We start from the raw sequence: 8,440 nt of genomic DNA on the forward strand, positions 1-8,440 counted from the left end.
AACAGAGAAGAAAGAACCCCACCATATATTTCTTAGCCCTGTCTCTGTTCCCCTCCCAGCCAGAGTCCAATGGAGCTGAAGAAGGTTCCTGCTTTCATTTCCAGTTATCTCAGAACAGCTTCATGGAACTCTCTGCTCTAAAGTCCAACTTGATAGTCATTCACTCTTTCGTAACTGCAACTTAAGTTACAAATGCAGCAACTAAGCAATCCACATTCAACAGTCTTATTGACTGAAACACATAAAGAAAAACATAGATGCATTGCTTCAGTCTTGTCCTTGTTTGATGAGAGTTGGCTGAATTCTGAGCAGTCTGAATTCCAGCCATGGGTTTCGGGTGCTAAAGCTATCCTGGTGTATTTTCTAACTGATGTCAGAATGATGTCTGACAAGATTTCTGACTTCCTCCAAAGACACGATTTCTTGCTGASGACTGAGGCAGTGGGAAATCACTAAGACTATGGAGGAGAAAAATATCAGCCTTGAAGTTCTGATTAAGAATAAAATAAACAACTCTCTTTTCTGATGATCGTTCAGCAGGGGGAGTGTTGTGATATTACACAACATCTGTGATGGGATGTCAAAAAGACAAGCCAACCCAGACATACACAGTTCACTGCCAGAAAAGGAAACATTAGAAGGCTGGGTTTACAATAGCATTTCTTAGCTACTCTGTACCTGTACTAGAGAGGATCAGTGTGGGGCAGATAAGTTGCATATAACTCCTTTCTGTCAAGAAAAACCTTTCCAAAATACTGGGAAATGCAATGCAGATGGACAAACAGATTGGGAAGTTCAAAAATCCTCAAGATGTAAAGTAACTAGCACATTAAGCGAGGTGTCAATGTTTGTCAACAGGGATTGCAGCTATTTCCACTTATGAATATGGAAACAAACCAAGCAATCCCACAAAGAGAAAATGTCTTGATAAGCTCTCTAGTTATTGTGTTTTAATTGCTGGTAAATGCCAGCTCTAATAATGGCATCTGCTGTGTACCTGTGCAATCACAGGGCGCTCGAGTGAGCTAATGACTGCAGAGCAGAAGGCTGGCCTGAAGCCACTGCACGTGCACACCTTAATGAGGCTCTCGTGGGGACAGGGAGGCATTGAGCCACACTTCTGAGACTGCAGAAGCTGTTGGAGTGGAGAAGGGATCAGTGTGGGGCCATTTTACCCACTGGAAAGATGCACACCGTTTAAGGATGTTTGCTTGGCAGCTGTCTGCCCTCATGTGCGCACAGACACAAAACTGGCTGCGGTGYCATGATATGCTCGGATGCAGAAATATGTCTGGTAACAGCTACCATAATGAGCATATTAGACACTGCTCATTACATCCTTGAAAAGCAACCCAGGCCCAGCTCTCTCTGAACCACAATGAATTCAGCATCAAAGTGATGAAAGGAAGAAAAGGTGCTGATGGCAGCTGCTTTTATCTTTACAATTTCCACTACTAGACTACACACTTGCTAAGAAAAAAGGATTAACCCTGTCCTGGCCCATCTCCAACCACATGGAGAGGATTCTGGAGACTCCTCAAAGGATGGCTGTGGAACACAGTGATAAGAGAGCTCCTGGGGAGGAACTAAGAATATACTCAGAATTGATATGGTGATCTGACTACCTCAGGATTACTTCAAACTTTAAGACACTTGAGGCATTTCAAACACCTAAACATTAAACTAAAGGTGATCCAAAGTCACAGAACAGCAGCATCACTCAGTGATGGGGACACCAGGGAGCCTGAATGCTTTCTGTGCTACTGAGGGGTCGTGCATCCTGAAGATAGTTCTTTCACCATTCACTGTCCCTCTTCCCTCTTTACTGTTCAGGCACATGCTGAGGTTGAAGCTCTCTGCCTATGTGACCACAGTGCAAATGACACTGCTCAGGGTTAGAGGAATGAGGGCACCTCTGTTCTCCCAGTGTGCTATTTACATGCCACTTGTTATAAAGGGAAAGTATTTCTATATCTGCTCAGTCTATCTGTCATTTTATAATCAGGTAGCAAAACATCTCTAGGTCCTTACAAGCTTTCTTGGGCTCCATCCCAATTCTCCCTTTGCTTCTTATTGTCATTCATGGTCCACCACTCTCAATGGGTCCTTTCTCCAGCTGTGTTAATCCTCATCTGCTCCTAATATTTGACTTAGTGAGTATTGTATGTGTTATCCCTGCTTTCTGGATCAGTAACTTTCATTCTTAAACTCCCCAGGAGAATGGGATGTGTGGGTAAATGTGGCATGTCTGGCCTGCCTTGAACCTGTTTCTGTTTAGGTTCCCAGTGCTTGATGTTTACTGACTCCTAAAAATGAGCACAGAGCACATGCATAAGCAAGMGGCAAAAACCAACTCAGCATACAAGTGCTGAGTGTTTCTTTGGAGCAGAGTTTCCGATCTAGACCATGTTTGCAGGAAACATAATCATTGCCATCTGAGGGCTTTCTTGGTGGTGTGAACTGAAACTACAGAGTCTAGAAGGCATGGTCTGGGACAAACCTGGCATATGGCAGGATTTGAGCCCAATAMCTGCCCTGTAAGTCACTGCTGCCAAACCCTGCCTTAGCGAGTATCCTTTCTTTTTGTCAGCTGAGGAGCACAAAGTTTCCACTGCTGCAGCAACTGAGAGAACACCATTGTGACATTTACTCTGATTGGCCACAGACAATTTAATCAGAGAAGCGAGTGAATATGCAAGGAGACWAAAGTAACCTCTTAACCCTGAGAGTGCTCTTTCCGAGAGGAGGAATTAGACATGTCGATTCAAGGCTCTGTGCTTTGTACATCACTTGCTTTGTTGCTATATCAGAGTGATCCTGCAAAACAGAGAAAGAGCAAGCAGTTAATAACAACACAGCAAAGACCTGCAGAGCCCTTCAGCCTATAAACTCATTCCCCAAAGCATACATACCACTTGCTCTCTTYCTGTCCTGTCTGAGTGCCCTTGCATCAAACTAGTTATCTGTATTGTGTTGCTGTAGAAATRAACTTTCTTCTGTTTTGACATTTTGGTTACAAACACTCTGTGTGTAATTCTGGATTCCCTCTCCAGCTCAGTTGGAGTTTGAGTTGATTGGCCAAACTGCTGTGCTGCAGAGGGGGATCAGGGGAAGCAGCAGAACCTCACAACTCTGCACAACCTTGTTCTTCTCATTGAGCTCAGTATGTGGGGCTCTGCTCCCCTCTTGTATGAGACAGGAGTGCTAATCAATAAGCAAATCAACACCTTTGTTGCACATAACAGCATATGCAACTCTTCAGYCTTTCCTTGCCTATCTAAATACAAATAGACACATCTACCAATTCATTTTTAATCTGTTGTGTGTGTCTGGGACAGATACATACTACTGAAGCATTATAGACGGAAAAAACCTTTACTGCCTATGTCCCCATCTGGGTAGGTCCCACCCTGCAGGTATTTGATAATTATCTTGCAGCTGGCTTAGATAACAACCACCTACCATTATTTCCCATCTTTGTGGGATAGATTCAGTTGATGTTTTTGTGGGGGTTTTTTTGTGGGTTTTGTTTTGTGTGGGTTTAAAAAAAATTTTTGACTTGTACTTATGAGAAGATGAGCCTAAACCTTCAGTGTTGTCTCCAGTGTCTCAGAGGTGCTGCCCAAAGTGTAAACCACAAGATTTTTAAAGTCCCCTTTGCACAGGGTTGTACTAGTCCTTCTATGAAAGGCCCCAATAGCATATGAAAGACTGATTTCAGACTAATTGATAGAAAAAGAAAGATGAAAGCCTGAAGTTTTATCCTAAAAGGATGTTTATTCCAAGTATTTTTAAAAGGCTTGGGTTCAGGCCGGTATGAAGGTTCAGCTTAAGGTCGGATCTGAAAACCTTTTGTCAGTTCCAGATATTTCATTACGATAACTTCAGGAGATGCCTAGAATGTTTAATAAAATCTGTCAGCATTTTAGCTAGCTAGATGTCTGGTATTTGGGGAACAAGACTAATATTTGTGAAGATCACCAGAGAGGGACTATTTACCAGTTTTGGTGCATTTAAGGTCCCGATCTCAATAAGGAAAAATAGGCCCTCTGCTAGAGGCCCAGTGTCTTCGTGCACCTGCAGTGTAGGCTCAGGTAAAATCCCTCTGCAAGGTGGCTGGAAACTTCCTCCTTTAGGCACAAGAAATGAGCCTCAAATGTATTCAAAATGTAACTTTATGTTGTGAAGAAAGCTCAGACAGTCTGTTCAGCTCTTGATAGAATGCTGATTGATGTGCTTGGAGACATTACTTTCTTGGTCAGACTGCTTTATGTGTTATAAATCCTACTTTATATCAGTACCATTTATGTGGAAACTGAGAGCAAATATGGTCAGTGTGGTCAGTAGAGATGAAGTTGCCCTGGGTTTCCTTCAGTGTAATGATGGATTTCTACAGAACTCGGACATAAAGTGGGTTGGGTTCACTTTTAGACACAGCTCTTTCTCCTCATGAGGTATGATACTCCAAACTGTGAATGTGTTTTGTGTATTTTAAAGTTGGATAAGGTGAAAATTGTTTCTGGTGTTTCAATCACTTGAAAAATAAGTGCTGYATAAATGGCTAGGCCACGTTCTTACACTGATAATCCTAATAATTTGAGAGGAAAAGCACAGATCTCGTTTTTCTTGAGAGCTCATCTTCATACAAGAAAAAAATTGATAATTTGTCCCAGTCTTATTTATCAAAAAGCATTAACAAAGCCTTGTGCACTATTGATAATAGAGAGAAAGAAAAGCTACTTCAAACAAGATTCTGAAGATGTCTCATGAAAAAAAAAATCCAACCCCCTTCTTAGTTTTTTTCTCACTTTGTTTTAATAGTTTTCACCTGAATATCCCAAGTATGTTCTGTCAAGATAGAAAAAAGCCATCTTCCCAGTAAAAGGAAGAAATAACACGATGCCTTTCCAGTTTTTGGTTCAAACACCCCAGATGAGCAGCATTAGTCACAAGCCATTAGAAGGGATAGCCTGAACTGTTCTCTGGCTGCAACTGAGCAGGTGCTGAGCACTTTAGGCAGAATCAAGCAGTGCAAAGCACAGCAATCCTGGCAAAAGCAAAATAAATCCCCAAGCCCCCAGTAAATATTGTTGGCATATTTAGCTCACCATGGCTGACTACCAGGAGGAATAAACCATGTGCAAGRCAGTGCTCTTTACTGAGGGCGCACAGCTTGACTTAGATAATGAAAGAGGATGGTACAGGATCTGGAGCAATGAACACCATATTTTAATGAATAATTTTTTTGAAATAACAGAACACAAAAGTCATTCTAAGGGTTATCTGTTTCCATCAGCAATCTGTTGTGCTTGTGACAGCAACCTTGGCCTGTATTCACCCACATTATCTTTATGCCAGGAGCTTTTAGAGGGGTAGCTATGCCTTGTGATTGCAACACACTTGGAAAGTGGATGCCTGCTAGCACCTTTGCACCTGTAAGGTGTAAAAGGAGCAATTAGGAAAATAATGTATGGAAGCAGGCAGTCAAAACTTATTTATTTTACTCATCTGTTGATGATTGATGAGAGGGTTCTTCAGGAGCTCTTGTAATCTGTCCATAGTCTGAAGCTCCTTCTGATCTTAAAATTTCAGAAAATTCAGTGGAAGCTTATTGTAATATGGTGAGTAGTTCTCACATTTTCTTTGACCTAGTTTAGAAAGTTATAGATATTTTTATTTGATACTGTCTTGGTGGGATATAATTTGGGATCTTTGCTTGTTACTGAAAGGTTTGCTGTTTTTTGGTTGTCCAGTTGGAGTAGAAAGTCTGCTTGTCTTCCTGAGAAGGTGTCCCATTTCTTTGTAGCCACTAGGTTTCACAACGTGTTGTCGAGTGTGCATGTGCTGTCTTTTTATGACTTTGGCCAGATTTTTTTTTTGAATTCGAACAGAATACTGTCGACTCAGGAAGGAGGAAGTTTTAAATGCAGGAATTCACCTGTGGATTGCTCCATTCTCCTGAGCATACCCTCTGCTTTTCCTCTGACAACCCCAGTTTGGGGATGGGCAGGCAAAGAGGAGCTGATGTAATCTGTTGTCTAGGATTAGAACAGGTCTTGATCTCTTTAATGGAGAAAAGATGGTTCATTTGCTCAATAAGGGACTCGTTTTTCCTGTTGTCCTTGTTCAAGTTGTCTCTGTCACGGTACTGAGCTGCCCTATGGAGTGGGAAGAACTGGGTCCTTGCCTTACACTAAAACCTTCTGTTGAGTAGTCACAGAGGTCATATGAGCTTAATATCTCCTGCACACAGATCCTTGCAATTTGAAACAGAGTGGATGTGTGTGACAAAGAATCAGCATTTTGCCCGAACTGGCTTGACGGGTGAGGAAAATATAAAGCAGGTCTGTTTGCAGAATGGAAACTCTCCTTGAGGCTCACACAAACTGGAAACCCTGGGAGTAAGCATTGAGAAGGCTGGTAAGGGAAAAGCTTTCCCCTATTGTTCTTTTCAYCTGGGAAGGAGGTTTGGGATAGGTCTCTTTTTTTTTTAATTTTTTTTTAACTGTTTCTGAGGGTGAAGAGAGAGGACTAGTGAGGGCTTTGGATTTTTTGTTGTTGAAGGGCAATGTATTCTTCTTTTTATTCTAGCCCTGCTAGTTCTCAATCCAGCCAGAGCCCAGATATGGTAATAGAGAGTTTTCACATGCAAATGTGTCAATTTACTTCCACAATAGCAAACCACTGAAGGCTGAAAGGGAAGCCACAGTAACGCTAACAATTACATTGTTCCAAAACCACGCTGCTCCTCAAATTCAGGGGAGGARCTCCAATCAAAGGCCATTCAAGTCTCAACCACAGGACTTGCCTTCCTCATCTTCTTGATGCTTCTCATCTTTCTCAAATCTTTCTTCATAGTAAAATCACCGACACGCTCACCTGGACAGCTCCATCTGGCCACATCACATCAAACTGGCAGAGCTGAGGGTATTTTTTTCACAGCCTGAGAAATTACTTGAACCTTCTCACTCAGTGGTGCTGCTGGAGCAAAGAGAAATGGMGGGCAAGGACATGCATTTATCTCCRTGGCCTTCCATCGGGAGATACATTCCAAGAAGACAGACAAGCTCCAGAAGTGAATACTTTACTTTTAGATGTTATTTACAAACTAAATGCAATCCTTTCTCCACACACATGTAAATAGAAACGGATGGCTATATTAGCGTGCTCTTMATAGACTATGGCAATAAAATCTTTAAATCCTTTCCTAAAAATAATTTTGCTCTTTAATGGGCTTGCAAATGTAAGGTAGGAAACAGAAATACTTTACCTAGGATTTAGGCCATTTAGTTTGACACCCTCAGGCAAGCTGAGGAGAAGTGACAATTTTCTGTGATGCAGTGAGAGCTCACCACAGCACTTTTTCAACTCTGGAAGCAGGCTGGCAGCGTGTATGTGGTTACCAAGGCCAGACACTCCTGCCTGGGAACATGGAAATATTTCTAGATCTGRGAGATGTTGAGCCAAGGCAATGAGAAGGGGCTGTGCTCAGTGTGTCCGTGTCAGTGATCAGCAGGGCTGGARCCCATCCAGTCCCCTCCAGGACTGAACTGCTCAGGAAAGGGCAGGAATGGAGGAAGCAGGAAAAATGGGCTCCTGGGGACTCCACTCTGTTGCAATGTAAACTCTAAACCAGACAGCTCTTAATGCTCTTAGAGGGGCTTTGATTTGTGTGTTTCAAGGAGGTTTGCTTGTGTGGAAAAACTTCTTGCCCAAAGTAAACTTAGAGTTACGAAGACACAAARAAGGATGCAGCCTTTACTGTTACCCTGAAGCCAGTGCTCCAAATAACCTACACAGAAATAAACAAAATACAATGTCAGCCTTAGTGTCCCACAGTGTAAGCAAACCCTGCTGATGGAGGATTTTACAGCAATGCCTGTGGGTATCCATTCTGCCTGTGCACAGAACGTGCCTTTGGGGATGCACTTTGGTCAGCAGCCAGCCTTCTTCTGGGAGCTTTGGGTAACAACTACAAGAAACACACGAGAGAACATATTTGGATTTCAGCTGTGGTCTTTTGTTACTGCATCTTGAAAACAAATCTAAAGCTTTCAAAGTCTTGAGTCAAACCCTCTGGGAATTTTTTCTCAGCAGCTGCAACAGGAGAGTGTGCAAACCTCTCAGATCAGAGTGTCCCTCTGGGGTCTGTGCACTGGGGAATTGTAGAAGGGGAAAGCAGCTTCTGGCTACCTTTCTAGTGTCCAAATMCCCACAGAAACCAGGAAGCTGTTTTGTTATGTCAGATGTTGGCAAGCAGGAGCATGACTTGTAATTTTAAAAAAGGCAGCTAGTGAACAGGGTTGGATTTCAACAGGGCAAAAAAATCTCACCTTTATTCACACAGGGGTAGATTTACTGTCATCAGTGAATGCCTTATTTACTCCTATCTGTAGAATGGTTTTCATCTTTTTGGTTGGTTTTTTTTTTTTTTTTTTTT

Source organism: Malurus melanocephalus, unplaced genomic scaffold (genome assembly GCF_030028575.1).
Source record: "Malurus melanocephalus ecotype Western Australia unplaced genomic scaffold, MMel_1.1 scaffold_5, whole genome shotgun sequence".
Classification (NCBI taxonomy): domain Eukaryota; kingdom Metazoa; phylum Chordata; class Aves; order Passeriformes; family Maluridae; genus Malurus; species Malurus melanocephalus.